The sequence below is a fragment of the Schistocerca serialis genome, unplaced genomic scaffold (assembly GCF_023864345.2).
Source record: "Schistocerca serialis cubense isolate TAMUIC-IGC-003099 unplaced genomic scaffold, iqSchSeri2.2 HiC_scaffold_1362, whole genome shotgun sequence".
NCBI lineage: Eukaryota > Metazoa > Arthropoda > Insecta > Orthoptera > Acrididae > Schistocerca > Schistocerca serialis.
The window spans coordinates 29,031,918-29,053,343 of record NW_026047583.1 but is presented as its reverse complement, the minus strand read 5'-3'; positions in this window follow the sequence as shown (position 1 = coordinate 29,053,343).

The window sequence follows — 21,426 nt, the reverse complement described above, 5'->3', positions numbered from 1 at the left end:
GCCGAGAGAGCGGCCATTGCAGTTCCCCCTTCCCCACCCACCGCCTCTGTCCTTGGTGCGTGCAGCATCTGCGCCTCTCCCCTCGCCCCTCCTCACCACCCAACCATCGCCCTGCAGGCCACGTGCCACAGCCACGCTACACATTCGTATATTCGTACGTTGCAGTTTAAACAGCAAACCTAAAGTGATAGTTATAAAAATAAAATCACCAGCTTAATATTGCCCTACAGATTTTATTAGTCTTATCTAAAGACGGGAATCTATGTGTATTGTCTATTTGAATTTTCAGTATGGAACAAAAATCGTGAGAGAGAACTTTTCCTGGTACGCATTGTCTAAACCATCAGGATTAGTAAATGTTGGAATTTCAGATCGATCTCCGGCTATGTTGTATCACCACCACGGTTAATAAACGGATCTATATGGCGTCAAGAAAGCCGGCACTTGCCGCTATATCTGTCCTGTAAACGACCGCTGAGTGGGGAACGCGTTAGCCAAGAAGTTGGGTTTGGAATGCCATTGCAAAATATAGTTTATATAGAAGTCTAACACCTGCCATTTACCTAAATTTTGAAGAACAGAGTGTTTAAGTAAAATAGTTGTAACCCGATAGTTTTGTGACCTCTAACGATTGAAGTTATTAGAGTCCCTTAGAAAAGAACATCCTCCATTCATAACTGTCGTGAACAACAAAAGATAACTCTGGAAGGAAATTTTGTGACTGTACCGAGAGACAAACTCCATGCGTAGTAAGAGGACGGACCCAGCGTGAACGCCAGTTCTGCCGCCCAGCCAGTGAAACCGGACGCAGCCGTACTGTCAGCTGTGCTGTCAGCAACTTACAATCTCACGAGCGCGACGCGTGTCGCACCTTAGCACCTCAAGCTGCACTGAATCTCAACACAGAAATTCTTAACCATTATATAACTAACCCTTTGAATAACCTTGCGCACATTTTCAATAGTAAGGAACATACTTTGCTCCCTACACACTCTTTATATGACAAATGAAGTCTAATTTTATTAAAAACTAAATCACCGACAGGTAAGTCATATCGACGTCTTCGAGATGCAACTAGCTTCGTCAAGCCGCCAATATTGATTATATGGAAGCAGGTAAGTGAGAGAATGAACAAAAGGAACAACCAATACACACCGGAACGATTGGTTGGGTGACTGATGATCGTCAATATTTGCAAATACAAATCAACACAGGAAACGGTTTATCGCACGTTTAATAATTTTTGGGCTGTTCATTGAAGGAGACATAAAATCATTTTTCATCAGAATCTTGTTACAGGAAGTATTAACGTGACATTACACTATTCCACAGCATTACACATAACATTGCCATGACTTAACGACAGTTTTCTTCTAGGTAAAAGTACCAAAGACTATTAGTTGGTATGAAGACACAAACGAGAGCATAAAGGAATACCAAGGGATGCTTACATTCATTTTGCTACGAAATGTAACTGGAGAGTAAGGAAGTTTTGTTTGAAGGAAATAATATTTTAAACTTTTGCTTTTGTTACGGTTTTGCCACCGCTTATATCACTATGATGAGTTGCCAATTACTTATGTCAAATTGCTTGTGTCTAATTGATTATGTCCAATTACTTATGTCCAATTACTTACATCCAATTAGTTATGTCTAATTACTAATTCGATGTATTATTTTTACTATTGTTCATTTTGTCCAGGTCTTATTTATGCTATTATCAAATGATTAGACAGTTTTAGCTAGAGTTTGCCAGCACCAGTAATTTAGTATTTGTATCAACCTAGTGTTTCCATGTGTCGCTGTGTTACTATACTGATGAAGATAATAATTTTGTAGGATTTCAAGCACGCTAGAGTAAGTCCCCGAGTACTGCCAATTATCTGGTTAATAATAATGATGTCTTAGGTGATATATTGTTTTGGAAGAGTAGTTTAGGATGTAACCATGCTTTATTTTGATTTGTATTTGAATGTTTATCTGGAGGGACAACCACATGCCTACCCCCGTGATAGATAACGTAAACAGAGTGAATCACACCCACAGAACGAGCAAGCTTTGGCCGTATACCTAGTCTGTTGGATGAACAAGAGAACCACCCGCAAGGGCACGTACCTGACGTGACGCGGTTGGCTCCCGCGCGGACCCTTAGCTGTCTGTGTCGTTTCTTCACTTTTCCGTTTCGCGGCATAGTCCATTCTTTAATCTTTCATGTCGAAGAAGAATTCGGGAGAACAGTGTTCTGTGCTCTCTGACGACAGCTGACCAGGCAACATCAGACGCGAACCGCGTCTAGCCCGCAGCTAAACCGCCAGTAAGCGGAAATCTCTGTTCAAAACCTTGAGCCTTCTTTGACACTGCTTTGCCGTTGTATTTTCCGAAGGAATACCGACTATTGAAGTAGTAGCATTTAACCGTATGACGTGTCCCAGGACACTGCGAGATAACCAATGATAGACGGAGTTTTAAGCAACCAGCTGGGCCCAATGAGCCCAGCACCATGGAGTTATAGAGACGGTGAGTTTAGTTTCGAGATGTTGAGTGGATGAAGACGGCGAATTTTGTCGCGCAGTAAAGTTTTGTTTTAAGTGAGAGAAGTCGTGTTTTAGGAAGAAGTAAGTAGCAGCTATCTTGGAGTCGCAGAATTGTCATATACACAGTTAAGTAGGCGATAACGTCGTGTCAACGATGCGCCGTGCGCTAAACCTTCATAAAGGAAAAGTCCTTCAGAAATTACGCTCAAATTATATTGTAATCCAATTTCTTACGCTTTCTGTCTCCACTATGGAAATCTCTAGATTCCCTTCGAGTTTTGTTCTTCTCTCATTAGCAACAGCCTTGACATCCAACAACACAATCTACACCCCACCTGCACAAAACTGGTGTCACTTTTCTTTGTCAATTTTACTTGATATGTTCAGCAAAAATGTTGATGCATGAGAAACTTCTCATAACGTGAACGTTATTACACGTAGAGGGTCAGCCCAAAGAGGTACTTAACTTTCTTTGTTTACCGATATGGAATATGCAGTAAATTTAATATGATATTTATGTACTTCGCTTTTATATTTTCATGTTTTTATAACAATTATGTTTGGGCTAAAATGGATTTCATAGGAACTTGGTTACGAACCAACTTACTATGGCATAAAGTAATTTTAAAAAGTACCCACTGTAACAGCTCATCTAGCTTTATGTCACGCGTAATCCCACTTCTATTTAGTTGCATTTGACAGTCGTAGACCCCTCAGCTGCCGCGTGCAGCCCCGACGCCGCGCTGGCCTTGGAAATTATCTGCCGCGCGCCTTTCTGACTTAGCGCGAGATTCGGCCTTGCAGTCAGCTGCCACTCTGACGTAGCCTCCGAGCAGATCTTTAGCAAACGGTTCCTGTTGGAGCACCACTTATAGCCTTTCATGCCACTACGCATTACTTAGTATTCACACCCCTTTAATTATGTTTTTTATACCTGAAAGCCTATTCATGGTTCCTCTGTCAGCTAACTTGCCAGCTTTATCTAATAAATCAAATGATCACCTATCGTCAATTGATGACTTGCTAAAACATGAAAAGGACAAATTTCTTACGTTCGCCTGTTGGCACTTAAATGAATGGTAAACAGCCACAAACTAAACTCAACAATAAAGAGAAAACAAGAACCTATCAGGCATGTGCCCTCCCTTTGTTTTAAGAGTGCAATACTAATATTGGAGAAACTAGCGTAGTGAAGTGTTCCCTCAGTGATAACTCCCTTTTCAACTGTGTTTTGAAACATGTGGACCTCCCCTCATACCCCCCTGCGCTGAGTTCCAGTGCACGGACCTGGCCACGGCCACGCCCCCTACCCGCCAGCAGCCTGCACGCTGCCCGCTGAGGACAACACACCACGCCGCCTCGTGCCACTCGCCCTCGCCGTGACTCATCAGTGGTGATGTGTTTAAATTTTCAACTTATTCAAACAAAAGCAAAAAAAGACATTTTTACCTCATCTTAGCAACAAGAACACTTAGCATGTTTACCTAATTCACACTGTTATGTTTTGTTCTAATTTTGTTTTGATATTCTATGATATTTTATGATGTTCTGATGTTTTACAATGTTTTGATGTTTTATGATGATTCTGGTATACACACAATATTATTGATGTAAGTCCCTTTGTGACCCTTCGGAGGTCTTTAGAGTCTCTATATCCTCCCGTAGGTTAAGACCCCTGCCGTCTTCCGTGAGGGCCATTCTTAATCAAGTAATGTTTACTTTGCTTTACAAGCTAAATTTGATTACATCCAAATAATAATTACATTGAGCGAATTCACGTACGTTCTCCGCTCCCACGGAAGGGGGAGGAATGTAAAGGATGAGCCAGACAATAGGAGATTTTACTTTATTATATGAGCCTCCAACTAGTAACTTCATTACTCCATTACGGCCAAGTCACGGCCGGCAGTGTTAGCTGCCTGTAAATTCTTTCGTCCCACGGTCTAGTAACAGGAAGTCAGCACCGAGAAAGGGCACCTTGTTCACGCGCCTCTCTCGTGTGCTGACGAGGTAACGCCGTCCCAGGCGTCGCTTAGCAGGCAACGCTCTGGAAAGTTCCATGCCGCCCACACGGTTTGCTCGGTCCTGACCAATCAGGGTGGAGGAAGCCGCGTGGTGCGTCGAACATACCCGGCCGCCCGTCGCCGGGCTCGCTCTCTTGTTTTCTTGCTCACCCGCGAGTCGGATGCGCGCCCTGTAGCTTTGAACATCCCCCCGCTTCTCCCGGTGCTGCGGCACTGTGGACTTAGTTTTGGCAGATAACCACTTTCGGTAGCTTCGCGAACAATGTTCGCCAAATTGCAAGCTCTGGCTCACCCTCACCTCCCTAGGCCTATGTAGCCCCTTTCATCATGCTTTAGCCAATAAATGGCCTTTCTCTAAAAATTACTCTATTATTCCATAACGCCCACCGCCTGCCCATACCCGCCATCCTGTACATTACTGTAGTTACAAGATGTGATGAAGAATTTAGTACTCTTGAGTATTCCTATTGATGAGAGAGCGTACAGTTATTTTCTTAATTATAGGGACGAGTGAGATAGGGTGCCGTGCTCTTACACATGATTTGATTAGAGATGTGGTTACCAAATGTAAAATTCGTTTTATTCGTCAGTGAGGTAATTTTCTACAAGCACTGTGCAGCTTCTTCTTTGAGTGTCAGATCTGATTTGATGAACGACTACTTTCTTTATATGATTATCATGAATGTTTTGATGTAGCAGTATTGGATTATCTGAATAATGTGTGATACAATGAGAATATATGGGGCAAGAACTTGCATTTTTTGTGACTCTGAAACTGTGACACGTGATTATGAGTGAATGATGTATGGGATGATTTATGACGGTTATGTTTAGGCTTTACTTGATATTTTATTTAATGTTTTCTTGCATGCGTCACATTCTTCTTTGATAAAAACCAGTTTCATGAAAGTTATATGTAGGCACGATCTGGCATGCTGTGGATATTTATATTCTTCAGAAGTTTCTATTATACCTCTAGGATTCCACAGTTGTCAGGATAAGGGGTGGTTCTGTCATAGTATGTTGAAAAGTGAGTACTGATTTGCGATGGTTGTCTCTTGGTCTGTGTCACATGAGCATACAGTATGATGCGAAAGATGCCGTCTTTGTTCAGTATTTGAGCCAGACTGAGTAAGCTGTGAAGATGAAAGTGGATCTGATGTATGGCGAGGTTACCATATCAACGCTCAGTGGCTTATTCTGACTATGCATATGAGGAGTGTAACAAGGTCAAGGTCACCCATGCCGAGGCAGTGCTTATTTCGTCTACCACTTTCTGTGATGTTTCCTACTCTTGTTCTACGCTATATGTGCGTGAATGTAGATTTATTACAGTGACTGGATATGGTGTGAGGGTTGTTTGAAAAGGTTGGCCATCTACGAGAAAATATGTGCCTCCATATGGAACAGAAGTGGAATGATTCATTCGGGTTTCGTGAGAGTTAGTGGGTTGTGTCAAGGAAAGTAACAATTGTGATTAAGGTCTCGGTATGGATACCGTTTCACTGATTCTTGATTATGTTTATTGATGGTTTCTCCAACTGACGTCTTTAAGATTGTGTTGGTCTCATTTATCTATGCAACAAAGAAAGTAGCAGTCATGTTTTGTGTCCGAGATTAACATTAGTATGATTTTTGTAGCGGCAAGTTATTCGAGCTGCAGTATCTCATATTTGACGTCCGTCTGAACACGGCGAAGAATCATCGTACACATCGCCTACGTCAGTTATGTTGCCATACATCCCCCAAATGTACGAGGAATTAACCTCATTTACGAACATACCATTACGCCAGCAGCTAGTACCCCCTGCAGCTTCAGACTACATGCACATCAACTAATGGCACAAACTGTACACTTGTTGATTATTTGAAATCGTCAACCACTGTATTACCATAAACTTTCGTCAGTTATTGCATGTAACAGATACAATCTTAAGAACCCCGTGATTTGGAAAGTTTCTTCTCATCCAATCACTCTTTCCACCACCTCTCTCTCTCTGTTCCTCTTCCCCTCTCCCTGCCTCTAGCCTTTCAATCCTATCTAAGAATACCAACAAAAATTATTAATGTATAATTTTACCACTGTAGCCAAAATAATTATTGCTCTTAAAGTTTGCAATATGTCGCCTGGTTATATAAACAAGTATGAAATTTAAGCTTGACAAAATCGGATTTATATACCATCTCAAAGATTTACTCGAACTCATGTGCTCAGCACCTCGAAACAAAGATCTCTAAAATCCTTTAAAACTTATTCTGTAATAATGTTGTTATGATGTTAATTCTTTGTACTTTATGATAATGGTCCTCTTTTGCGATTTGATCCTTGTACCTAATAGTCTTCAGACGCAATTTTTGTTTACAAAATATGACAGTATACATGTGATGCGTTACGATAGTGAAAGAAACCTGTGACCACTGCATGTAAATCTATTTCATTTACTTTATTTTCACCGTTTGATATACGTTTGGTTTTTTGTCACAAAAAAAACCGTGTTCTGAAGTGGTATCTTGATTCTCCGCTAGACAGTGCCATACGTTCCTCCGAAAATTCTAACACAATACACACATACATTGACGCGCCGAAGAAATTGGTGTAGGCACGCGTATTAAAATACAGAGATACGTAAACAGACAGAATACGGCGATGCGATCGGCAACGCCCATATAAGACAAGTGCCTGGTGCAGTTGTTAGATCGGTTACTGTTCCTACAATGGCAGGTTATCAAGATTTAAGTGATTTTGAAAGTTGTGTAGTAGTCGGCGTACGAGCGGTGGGATACAGCATCTCCGAGGTAGCGATGATGTGGGGGTTTTCCAGTACGACCATTTCACGAGTGTACCGTGAATATCAGGCATCCGGTAAAACATCAAATCTCCAACGTCGCTGCAGCCGGAAAAAGATCCTGCATTAACGGGACCAACGACGACTGAAGAGAATCGTTCAACGTGACAGAAGTGCAACCCTTCGGCAAATTGGTGCAGATTTCAATGCTGGGCCATCAACATGTCAGCGTGCGAACCATGCAACGAAATATCATAGATATGGGCTTTCGTAGCCGAAGGCCCACTCGTGTACCCTTGATGACTGCACGACATAAAGCTTTACGCCTCGTATGTGTCGTAAACGCCGACATTGGATTGTTGATGACTGGAAACATGTTGCCTGGTCGGTCTAGTCTCGTTCCAAATTGTATCGAGTGGATGGACGTGTTCGGGTATGGAGACAACGTCATTAATCCATGGACCCTGCATGTCAGCAGGGGACTGTTCAAGCTGGTGGAGGCTCTGCAGTGGCATGGGGCGTCTGCAGTTGGAGTCATACGGAACCCCTGATACATCTAGATACGACTCTGACAGGTGCCACGTACGTTAAATATTCTATGTGATCATCTGCATCCATTCGTGTTCATTGTGCATTCCGACGGACATGTGCAATTCCAGCAGGACAATGCGACTCCCAACACGTCCAGAATTGCTACGGCGTGGATCCAGGAACACTCTTCTGAGTTTAAACGTTTCCGCTTACCACCAAACTCCCCAGACATGAACATTGTTGGGCATATCTGGTATGCTTTGCAATGTGCGGTTCAGAAGATTTGTGGACAGCCCTGCAGGATTCATGGTTTCAGTTCCCTCCAGAACTACTTCAGACATTAGTCGAGTCCATGCCACGTCGTGCTGCGTCACTTTTGTGTGCTCGAGGGGGCCCTACACAATATTAGGAAGGCGTACCAGTTTCTTTGGCTCTTCGGTGTATGTCATACTAACAAATGTAAATCCACCTGATATGGAGGTTTAAACCTTTGAAATTCGTCGTGATTGGTATCAGTAACGGTAAAGCCTAACCTAAAATGTTCGCATTTAAAGACTTGAATCATTTTGCAGCGTTTGTTGTTACGCCATAATATTTTAGGTTACGTAAAATGCAATCATCTATACAATCAGATAGGTCAGACCCATCACAAAATATGCCAGGAGACTATAATATACACCTAATGAACAAAGTACATTTTCGCTGCGTGTGTAAACGTCATCAGTGTCTACAACCTGGAGGAGTCCAACCTGTGATTTTGACATTAAATTATTTGTTACCGGATGATCAAGTAGTGAACCATATAATCCTTTACCCATAATTTTTGAGAATGGCGAGAGAAGAAAATTGGATAGAAGTTTGGCAGTATTTCTGTACCTCAACTCCTTAGCTTCAGCTTATTTCGGCCGTCTGGGAAAAGTTCCACTGATAAATAACTGGCTACACAAATAATTTTGTATGTTACTAAACTCTAAACAACGCTCTTTAGATAACTCGGTCGATATATTATTACCACTACTAGAATTTTTTTGATTTTAAAGCTTTGTGATGGACATTAGTTTTATAGTGAGGTTCCTACTCATTTTAATAGTGGCTGGGTTAAGGTATTCCGTGGTAGAGCCTACTGAACCTGACAATCCCATTTGTTCAGCAACATTCGTGAGACGCTTGTTAACAAGTTTCGCAACGCTGTTCACATTTATCACGAAAGCATCCTATAATCTTAATGGTATCTCGTCCACTTCGTCTGCGGTTGTACTACCTTTCTCCTACACTATATGATAGATTGTCTTCATTATGTCACCTGACGTGCCTATCTCTTTCTCTCATAATGCATTTGCAGAATATTCTGTTTTAGGACCTGCGATATTATGCAATACCATCAAGATCAGACCTGTTTGTGACTGGCAAGTACTGTTTCCCATTAATTGTACAGGTTGTCTTTAGTCTTTGAGAAACATGTGGTCTCTTTGTAGACTTCAGACTAATCTGGGATACTTTTGGAGAAAAATGACTCTAAACTAAAGCCGTGTTTTGATTAATGAAAGTATTGTGTTTTTGATTGACGACATGAGCGTTGCATACAACCTTCAGTTCATGCCTTTGAGGAGTTTCTAAAATAATCAGTTTTGTCTTACTGACTGTTGTCAGCTTCTGTGGGGTCAGCACCCACAAAAAAAGAGAGAAGTTGCGATGGCCGATGGCAAGAATCTAAAATAGTCTGTACGTAATAGTTGTCAATTAGTAGAACTTTTTATTTGTAAAGAGGAAAGAAATAAAACCGAACTCTTCTCATTGTGAGATGGCTTCCTGTGCTTGCCGTGCCTCACACATGTAATTTCATTCATATATTATTACTAGTGGTAGAATCGTCTTCCTATCACTCAGTGCTAATGCTCCCTGAGTCTGCGACCGAACTGGGGCCGACCGATGGGTGGCCTGTTAGGTCAGCGTTGACAGGGCGCGCTCAAACGCCTCGCCACCCACAATGTCACGGTAGGACGCGAATCTGGGGACAGAAAACCTGCGGAAGAGTCTCGCAGTCGACTAGCGAGAACCTCGTTCTGACGGCGGTGCAGTAATCCATCAGGACCGTGAATTAAATGCATTCAGGCGCCCATATTTCGAAGGATCTGTTCTCTCTTCCGGTGTCTGGTGCGACCAAAAAATGTGAGTAGAATATACTCATTAGCTGCAAAGCCATACTTGAGGGGCGTGGGAGGCGCCGTGTTCTGTGGTGGCTGCAGCAACTGGAGCAGCGTGCGGTGGCGCCGGCCGTGTAGAAGCTCCGACGGCAACGAACTGTCTCGGGAATAGGGGCAGGAAGTGGCGAGGAAGAGCAGCAACGCTTGCTCGCCTGTGTGGCAGGCATGCATTTTGTTCGTGTGTTGCTTGAATGTAACCCACTGCAGGTCCGGGGGTTGGAAAGGGCGGTATTCCTGCCTGTCTTAAGAGGCGACTAAAAGGAGTCTCACACGTTTCGGCCTTAATGTCATGGTCCGCCATAGGGTTTGACTTCCATACTGGGTAATTTTCCTGAAGAGCGAGCCAATTGGGGAAGGGCGCCTTACACGGTGCATCGTGTCCATAGTGCAGTGAGATCATAACCCCCTTTTCTCGTCGTCCCATCGCAGCCCTGCTCATTCTCCATCTCTTGAGCGACGCTACATTCCTGGGTGCGGTTTCCCCCCTGCACTATGCAGTGTCGCTTTCTGCGCCGACGACGACCGTGGTCTTCTTTGCACCTGATATCCAGCACGGTAGACAGTCTGCTGTGGTGGGGCCGCCATGTACCCTACTGGTTGAAGTCCCAGGGATCGCTCTGCTAATGCCTGTGCTGTTCACCCCCCACGTACGCCGAGGAGTAGAGGCCTATCTCCCTGGGGCATTGGGACTCCTGGCAATGGCCATCCTGCCAGGTGGCCCTCGCAGAGGCTGCATGGTACCTGTGGGGAGGGCTCTTGGTCGAATTGGGTGGCATCAGGGCGGATGGACCGCAATGAAGCATGGTACATCATCTCTTGCTGGTGGCCAGACACCACCAGTCTCTAAGCGTTCCAGGGCTCCGTTCAGTGCACAGAAGTATGACCCAAAATCGTTCCCCTCGCTGGCCACACTGTGGGAAGAACAAAAGGCTAACAATGGCAGTGAGACTTATTCGCCCCTGTACCTGGTTTGTACGAGAGCTGATGGAAATTCTTTCATGACAATGAAGTCTCAGTTCCTTCTACAGCATTGAGAAGACAAGTTTGGGGAGGTGGAGGGCTTGTCCAAAATGCGCTCTGGGGCAGATTTGATAAAAACAGCATCCTCTGCCCAGTCACTGGCATTACTCGCTTGTGACGGATAGGTACATATTTCTGTTACCATCACTCCCCACAAGAGCTTAAATATGGTCCAGGGCATTATATCCCACAGGGATCTTCTTTTGCAGTCTGCAGACGAGCTGTGCCCCAATTTGGAGCGGCGAGGTGTTCATTTCATCCTGCGCGTTCATCGGTGTCTGAGGGACAATCAGGTAACTACCAGCACCTTCATCGTGGCCTTCAAGGGTAATACAATGCCTGAAGAGATCAAGGTGATGGTTTACTGCTGTGATGTCAGGCCCTATATCCCTCCCCCGATGCGGTGCTTTACATACTGGAAGTTTGGCTATATGTCATTGTGTTGTACCTCCAACTTCACATGTCGAGCTTGCAGACGCCCATCACATCCCAATATTCCATGTGCCCCGCCTCACATCTATGTCAACTGCAAAAAGGATCATTCACCTTGCTAGCTGGACTCCAGAATTTCACATAAAGAGGTGAAAATCATGGAATGTAAGACCCTAAACCGACTGACCTGTACTGAGGCTAAGAGGAAATTTGAACGACTCCATCCTGTGCAAATGACTTCCTCTTATGCCGCCGCAACGACAACAGTGATAGCCTCATTAGTTAAGCGAATTCCAGTCTACTCTCCAAGCTGTAAGACTACACCTGCCCCCAGGACCGTGGGAGGGAACTTGCCTTCCTATTGCTCCTGCACCACCGACATTGGGAGCAACAACTGCTCTCACTCCCTTCCCAGGTTCTTACCAGTGGTAGAGCTGACACCCACCAGTGGCTGAAGCAAACCCACGTAGCTGGTTGTACGGCTTCACAGTTCTCTTCAGTCCCTGAGACTGAATCAGTGAAGCCCTCCCAGTGGGACCAACCTGAGGGGCAGTGGGAGAAACCAAAAAAGCAAAATATCCCCAGGAGCCAAGCCACTGTAATGGCAGCCACACCACCACTACCTACAAGTTTTGTGTCTGAGGATGAGGTGAAGATTCTGGTGTCCGCTGAGGACCTGGATCTCACTGAACCCTCAGACACAATAGATACAGACTGCTCAAGCAATACGTTGGTGGAAGGAGGTGACTCTGAGGCGTAAACCGCCTCGTTGAATGTTCATTGCCTTCCCAGCCTCATGATGCTATTATCCTCCAGTAGAATTATGGTGGTTTTTCCACCATCTTGCTGAGCTCTGAGAACTTCTCAGCCTTCACCTTTTCTTCTGCATTGCCCTCCAGGAAACTTGGTTTCCAGTGATGGTAAACCCTGCCCTCCGTGGGTATTGGGGTTATTATAAGAATCGGGCAGCTTATGAGAGGCTAATTGGTGGTGTCTGCGTCTATGCCCTTAACTCTCTTTACAGCGAGTGAGTCCCTCTTCAAACACCTTTAGAAGCTGTCGCTGTTAGGGTGTGGACGCCTCAGGCTATTACTGTCTGCAGCCTCTATCTTCCTCTGGATGGTGATGCCCTGCAGCATCTATTGGCAGTGCTGATAGCCCAACTGCCACCACCTTTTCTATTACTGGGCGACTCTAACGCCCATAACCCTTTGTGGAGTGGATTGGTGGCAACAGGCCAAGGCACTATCGTTGAACGAGTGTTGGCACAGCTCGACCTTTCTCTCTTGAATAATGGTGCCTCCACACATTTAATTGTGATGCATTGGCCTTTTGGTCTGCAGCCCTGGCCTTCTACCCCCTGTCCAGTGAAGCGTGCGTGAGGACTTGTGCGGTAGTGACCATTTTCCGATCTTTCGGTCACTATCCCAGTGTCACACACTTAGGCGCCTCCCCAGATGAGCTTTGAATAAATCTGACTGGGACTTGTTTGCCTCCATTGCCACTATAGAGCCTCTTTCTCATGATGCCACTGATGAGGTGGTTCACACGGTCACCACTGTCATCGTTTCTGTAGTGGAATCGGCAATTCCCTGTTCTGCTGGGTCCCCTCAGCAGAGAACTGTGCCTTGATGGTCACCAGAGATCGCTGAGGCGATTCGCTATTACAGGCAGGCCCTCTAACGTCATAAGTGGCACCCATCACTGGACCACCTCATTGAGCTTAAGTGTCTCCGTGCCTGAGCACGACGCCTCATTCCCTTACGGAAGCAGGAATGCTGGGAAAGGTATGTCTCCACGATTGGCATCCGTACTTCTCCATCTCAGGTTTGGACCAAGATTAGGCGTACCTGGGCTTTCCCTGAATCGAGCAGTGTGTACTGACTCCAACACGATTGCAGAAATCTTAGCAGAGGATTACACTCAGATTTTTGCTTTTATGAATTACCCATGAGCCTTCCACTCTCTGAAAGACTGGTTGGAACGTCAGAGCTTTCCCTTCCATACACTCCACTCCAAATCGTACAATGCTCCATTCAGTGACTGGGAATTCCAAAGTGCCTTAGCCACTTGCCCTGATATGGCTCCTGGGCCAGATGGCATCCACTATCAGATGCTCAAACAACTCTCAGTGAACTGCCAGCGACGCCTCCTAGACTGTATCTGGGTTGAGGGTGAGTTCCCATCACAATGGCAGGAAAGCGTCATTATTCCCATGTTGAAACCTGGCAAGAACTCACTGGAGGTGGACAGCTACCGCCCCATTAGCCTCACCAATGTTCCATGCCAATTGCTCGAATGCTTGGTAAGCCAGAGGCTGAGTTGGCTACTTGAGTCTCGGAGCCTTCTGGCTACATCCCAGGGTGTGTTCCATAAGGGCCGCTCTGTCACCGACAATCTGGTCTGCCTGGAGTTGGCCATGTGTACAGCGTTCTCCTGCCGACAGGTTGCTGTCTTTTTTGACATGTAGAAGGCATACAATACAACATGGCGACATCACATCCTCACCACGCATCATAGGTGGAGTTTAAGGGTCCCGCTCCCGATTTTTATTCAAAATTTTCTGTCGCTTCGTTTATTCCATGTGCAAGTTGGTCCTTCCCATAGTTCCTCCTAAGTCCAGGAGAATGTGGTCCCACAAGGCTCTGTCTTGAGTGTCTGCCTCTTTTTAGTTGGTGTCAATAGGCTAGCTGCAGCTGTGGGAACGTCTGTATCATTTGTATACTGATGACTTTTCCCTTACTATAGCTCCACTGGCATTGCAGGTGCTGAATGGCAGCTACTGGGTGCAGTCTTTGGCCATCTTGCACGGCTTCCAGTTCTCGACCGCCAAGACCTGTGTCATGCATTTCTGTTGGCATCTGACCCACAGCTTTATCTTGACAGCGAACCTCTTGCTGTGATGGAGACGCATCGGTTTTTGGGCTTGCTTTATGATGCCCGGTTGACTTGGCTCCCTCATATTTGGCAGCTTAAATAAACGTGTTGGTGCCATCTTAACGCTCTTTGTTGCTTGAGTCACATCAGCTGTGGTGCCGATCGGTCTACCTTTCTGTGACTGTATCAGGCGTTGATTCAGTCCTGTCTCGATCATGCCAGCCTGCCTTATGGTTTGGCATCGCCTTCCATGTTGCAGTGTCCCATACTTCACTGCGAGATCCGACTCGAAACTGGAACTTTCTGCACAAGCCCTGTAAACAGCATACTTGTGGAGGCTGGTGTCCCGCCATTGCAGATCCGGTGCCAACGACTACTGGCCGCTTATGCTGCACATGTTTGTAGCTTGCCCAGGCATCCAAATTACCGTCTCCTGTTCCCCAACTCGGTCGTCCATCTTCCCGAATGGCGACCCCGGTCAGGGTGTACCATCACAGTTGCGCCCAGGCTCTTTTTTTGGGGTTGAGTTCTTCTCTCTTCCACCTATTTTCTGGGCACATATACATATACACCCGTGGTGTGTGCCCAGTCCATGCCTTCGGCTGGATTTGGCACAGGGCACGAAGGACTCAGTCCCTCCTAAGATCCTCTGCTGCTGCTTTCTTTCCATCTTTGCCGCGATTCACGGATCTGACGTGGTCTATACCGACGATTTGATGGTTATTGTTCGAGCTGGTTATGCTTTTACTCTTGGGGATCATTCTGAACAACGCTCATTGCTGGATGGCTGCAGTGTTTTCACTGCAGAGCTCATAGGCATCTCTCACGCCCTAGAGCATATCTGCTCCTGATCAGGTGAGTTCTTCGTCATCTGTAGTGACTCCCTGAGCCTTTTACAGGCTATCGATCAGTTTTTCCTCGCTTTTTTCTGGCGATGGCTATCCAGGAGTCCATCCATACTCTTGCCAGTTGTAGCGATTCCATGGTTTTTGTGTGGACCCCGGGTCATGGCAGCATCCCGGGTAATGAACATTGTCGACAGGCTGGCCAAACAGGCTATCAGTGCCTTGGCCCCGGAGACTGGCTTTCCAGAATGTGATCTCCAGTCGATATTGCTGCAAAAAAGGCCTCGGTGCTTGGGGTGCTGAATGGCACAGCCTGTCTTCCCCCAACAATCTTCGGGTGTGTGGTGCTCCTGCATATGAGCCTCTCACAAGGACTCCATTGTACTCTGCCAGCTACACATTGGCGATACCTGGCTGACACATGGTCATTTATTGCACGACGATGACCAGCCTGTATGTCGCTGTGGATTAATGTTGACAGTGGTCCACATTTTGTTGGACTGTCCGCTTTCAAAGGCGCTCAGGCAGACGTTTGTGCTGCCTGATACACTCCCTGCTGTTTTATCGGATGATGCTGCAATGGCAGGCTCTGTTTTGAGTTTTATTCGAGTGTGAGATTTCTATCGCTCAATCTGAGGGTGTGTCCCTTTTGTGTGTTGCGTCTGGCCTTTGGCCTATTGTTTTAGTTTGGGGTTTTGGTGTGCCTCTTGGTGGTTAGCTTTTCCTTTTTTGTTTCTATGGTCGGCCAACCACTTTGTGCTTTTAATCGTTTTGTCTGGTCTTTGTCTGTGTCTTTCTTGTCCTGTGTCGTCCCTTCTCATCTGTGTTGCTTGTTTTTGTTCCTTGTGGGTATTTCATGGTAGTGAAAAAAGTGACTGATTGCCTTTGTAGTCTGGTCCCTTCAACCCCCCACAAACAAAACTATCTTGCATGTATGCACAAGTCATTCAGGTTCTTCATTCGACTAATGAAGAAACGGAACACTGGTATGGTGAGTGATACTATGGACTATACAAGATTATTCGAAGTCCTAAGCTGTAAACTGTGGTCAGTTGCCTGTGAGCCACACTTCTGGCAAACCTTCCAAGGAGAAAATTGATGACAACGGCTGAATGGGACTACGCGACATAGTCGAGTTCATGGGCACTGAAAACGGATATTTGGTAAAAGAATTCTCTACAGTAAGCCAACTACTGTTCCAAAAGGGAAGAGCAGAGTCAATATGCGCATGATGCCATGGCAACTGAGACTTTGGCCAAGCTGAAAACGTTTGCTAAGGGGCGAGGAGGGTTTCAGCCTATGTGCAAGTCCGTGAACATCATCTGTTGAACATAGGCGTTCATACCAGTCCATGTACAGTTCCGACACCCTACATGTTTCGTATTTTCAATTCCCGAATGTTCTTGTAGGAGCTTTTTGCAACACTTTAGGAATAAGTACATCCTATTTTCCAGTCTTTTGCAGTAAAATCACAGCATCTTGGACCGAGAGGTTATGCAGATGAGCAAAATATCGGCAGACAAAAGGATTCTGAATGTTTCTCACAGAAGGAGGCCAAGCAGTACAGATGTAGTGCAACAAAAGGTTCCAGTCGGGCTCTGATTCTGTGGCCTGACCAGTTTTCCTATAGTGCAGTGAAAAATTCTGTAAGAGTTCAGTGTCCCGCGCATCTGTCTGACAACAACATGCGGCAGTAGCATTGAATTCAGAATCAGAACCAATAGGAAGCCGAGAGAGGGCGCCAGCATCCTTCGACATGGATCGGTACAATACCTCGTCGTGATACTGTGACAGTAACAAAGCCCAGAGTTGCAGCTTCTGAGCCGTGCACGATGGAAGAGGTTTGGATGGATAAACCAAAGACTGACCTAGCTTCTGGTCCATCACTAAGTAAGACTACCGACCAGACAGATAATGGTGAATCTTTATCATGCCATAGATAATAGTGAAAGCATCGTTATCAATCTGGGAATAGTTACATTGAGTCTTGGAAGCCAAAGTGCTCGGACAATGCTGTAAACCAAATATGTGCGAGAATACAGGTGTGATTCTCTACGAAGAGGTGTCCACTGCCAAAACCACTGCCTTAGCAGGATCTAAAAGAGCAACTCGCCTGTCACTCACAAAGGCATTTGTAGTTTTCGAGAATGCATCTTGACAATCTTTGGTCCAAACAAAAGACACATTGTCCTTTCGCAACCGATCCAATAGAGCAACGATCTGAGGTGCGCTGGGAAAAATCGGATATAATGTGTCATCTTTCTGAGAAGTGACTTCAATTCCATGATTTTCCATGGGGCAGGGCAGACCTGGATGGCCAGAAAAGAAGTAGAGCAAACTTCGTTCTGCTCCACTGTCCATTGTTGCCAGATGTAACCAAGATGGCGGTGATGACATCATCAAATATGGCGCATGTGATGTCAGATGATGACGCGAGCACCGTTATCGAAAATGGCCACTTTTGGCAGGAAGTTTGAATTTTAGCGGCAAGACATTTTAATTGGGCTACCTCCACTAACCCTCTCCCCTCCCTGCATCCCCTCCCCTCCCCTCACCCACAAAATGGTGGTAAATTCAAATTTCATCAGAACACTGCAACACACCATGAATACCTACACTAACCTAAGAAAGTGGCAGGAAAATAGGTCACTTGGGCTAGGCTACCTCCACTGACCTAAGTCATCCGACCACCACCTCTTCCTATGAATTGGTGGGAAAAGGACTTGGCCTGTGCTGCATAGGATGGACGTAAGTCTTTATTTTGCATGCAGTCATTATTTAAACAATTTGAGGCAGTACCACCATCCAGTGCACCAGAGAGTGCTATCGTCCCTCCTATGACATAATCCAAGATGGTGGTCTGGAGGGGAAAATGGTGGGAAAATGACTCAGCCTGCACTGGGCTGTTGGGGAGGGGGAGGAGTGTACTTTATTTATTTTGGAACAATTTATTTAGGGACAGATTTCACGTAGTTCATTTATCACAATGAAAAAAAGAAGTACTCGCCCTGATGTACTTGGAGTCACAATACACAGTCTGCAGACCTGCAAACTACTCGGGAATAATGCAGTACACTGATGTAGAGATATGCAAACAACTCGTAAATTACCGAAATAATGCAACACACAGCTCACAGACCTGTAAACTACTAGTAAATTACCGAAATAGTGCAGTACACTGAAGTGCAGACACTAAAACAACTCGTAAATTATCAAAACAACGCATGTAAAACGCTCTGCATGCACACTCACTACTCGTAAACTGTCCAAGTAATGCATAGCATGACCTACAGGCCTGCTCGCTAAATAATACAACAGACACGCAAAGAATGCGCGCATGCCCCGCCCATTGCCCCCTGTCTACTGGACTGCACAGGATGCTATCACACACGCTCCCAGAAGTTGGGATGCACTCGCAGCCCCCACAAAGGGTCGACGCGACCATCAGCTGCCAAGTCATGCAAAGGTGCCCATTCGGGTCCCGCAAATATGAGGCAGTGGCATCCCTTTCATACCTGACATCTGAAAAATTCCTCTGGAAATATGTGTTGACCTGGGCAAAATTGCTGACATGACTGGACAGGAGTGGAGACCTATTTGCAGAGGGACTTACCCTCACAGATGCTGCAGAAATCCGTTCCATTGTTTCCCAGAATACCACAGGCTGCTTTCTCTTCCTCGTGATCCTAAAAGGACATTCGGGCTGCGTCTAGTCCTGCTTAAGTGCCCTGTGTGGCTGACGCATCACTGCGAATTGCGTACGCCTAGCTACATGCCATCGCAAGTGCATCTCACCACTGTGTAGAGACACTTATATTCCAGCACAAATGATGTCTGGTGAGTGAATGGAGCATTATGATTGGCTCTTATCGAATTTACCCACCGAGTTACTAATGCTGCCAGTGTGAAAGCACAGTCTGCCTTTTTCTCTTTCTGCAGATGATAGTTTCAGCAGCAAGAAACTATTTTACACAGGTCGCCATATTGCACCGACAATTAAACCTTGCAGGGTGCTCCACATATCATCAGGTATGGAAAGACTCTTCCTCAGTTACACTGCTCTCTCACTGAGGACAAGAGCTTGAATATTAGAGCGTAAAACTGATCTCCAACTCAGCAATATACCACTGGGTACCGTGTCGATGTAGTAAACATACCATTCATATCCTGCGCCATACAAAATCACCCCTTCTACATCACTCGTACATATACTGTGAATACAGATAGCATAAGCACATGCACTGTAGGTATACTTGTGGCACTAGATATTTCCCACGAGGGTGGTTATCGACAACCAACTGATGACCAGAGCACATTCAGTGGATTGAAGTCACTCTCAGAACTGATCTACAAATTATGGATCGGCTCCCTTTGGCACAAACGCATTACTGTTTCCGACCCTACCTGCTTGCTTTCTTACACACATCTCCAGACTCTGGGACTACAAGAACATATGTAATTTCGCATAGTTTGGTAGAATATCATACTATTTTCACGGTACTTCTCGATATCAAGCACACAACAATATCGCTTGCACAGTAGTATTACCCATGTGACATAATTCCGAAGATATAGACTGGAAATTATTTCTCTAGGAACACAAAATTTTAGCTAGGTGGAGCATGCTGTACCCCATAGAGTAACTAGTAACTTATTCCATCTGTCAAGACCTTTACAGAAAAATAACTCGGGAAAAAAATAGAGGAAACTGTTATTTCCACTTGTGAACACTGATGTCGGTTATGTAACAGATTCCAAATCATCTCAATAGTTTACAAAGTCAACTAATGTGTTTCTCACGTCTAGAGAACCAGCAAACGTGTCTTCCACCTGCTAGATGCACACACCACAATCGATGTTCTCTCACCTAAATAAAGACGCAAAATGTGAAGAAGCAGTCGACCAAACGATTTACATGGGTGGGAATAATGGCCCAGCACAAACACATGTCCATATTGAATTTTCTCAAATTTCCACGCGATCGCGAAAGCTGTCTAACACATACTAAGTATTACTTCGCTATTCGGCCGTCTACACAGTTAAGTCAGCTACATTCCTGCACCCCAACAGGCCTCTCCATTCGGACAGCTCCTACCGTTGCCTGGAAAAGTGAATCATTCCCGCCATAGGCCACCAGCACTGCATGCCAAGCACGCATAGGTAGAATCATTATCATAAGACATCGGTCAGATATATATTTGATCGCTATATTTACAATTAAATGTTACTATCGCGGTCTCAGTTGAACGACATTCGACAATGAGCCAAGTGTCGGAAATACACCCTGCTTACGGCTGTGGCTCTGGAAACAGAAATATCTATAGCATTCTTATGATTTCACATACTCTCCCCTTTGCTATCACAGTATTCCACGTCAAATCCAGACCTTCCTGGACATAGTCATTTCCTTTGCACATGTCGGAACACAAACACATACTTTATAAGCCTGATGCTCATGGCGAACCTATCACGCAACCACTACTACTATGCACAATACTTCGCCAATAAATGATTGCTGACGATACGAAATAATACTGACTGAGAATCAACGAGGGGTGGACATGTCTCACAACTTTTTCTTGCGAGTGATACCACTGTGACTTAGGAAGAGAGAATAATCGTCTTACAAACCGCCAGATGAACATGAACATATTACTATCAAAAGATGTCTAGGTCCTACGGGTGCACACAAGTATCCATGCTAAAGCTGTACTGGCTTTATAAATCGAGGTATGACATTACATACGAATGAGGTTGGTTTTCTTTTTTATCCAGACAAATACCACAACACTGAATATACTGTAGATGGTGATTGCCATAGTGTATATTATCAGGTCAACAGTGCGCTTACACGTCGTCGACGATGCATCCTCGTTATAAGACTAGTGAATTTAGAAAGTGATTCAGCTAAGGAAGTGGTATGAAACCAGTATTTGCAACTCCCTCACTGCCGCTAGATGTTTGTCCAGTATTTGCAACGCATTTTGTCTTGATGCCATGTCAGAGGTTCTGCGATATATCGACTGTGATTGTTGATTGAAAAGGATCACAAACAGTACTCATAGACGGTGTGCTGATTGAGCACATAAGAAATGTACACTAGCTTTTCAGATCTCTAGTGCGACGCCGTCCGCTAGAAATGCTGTCTTGGATTTGGAATCAAGTCTTCCCAT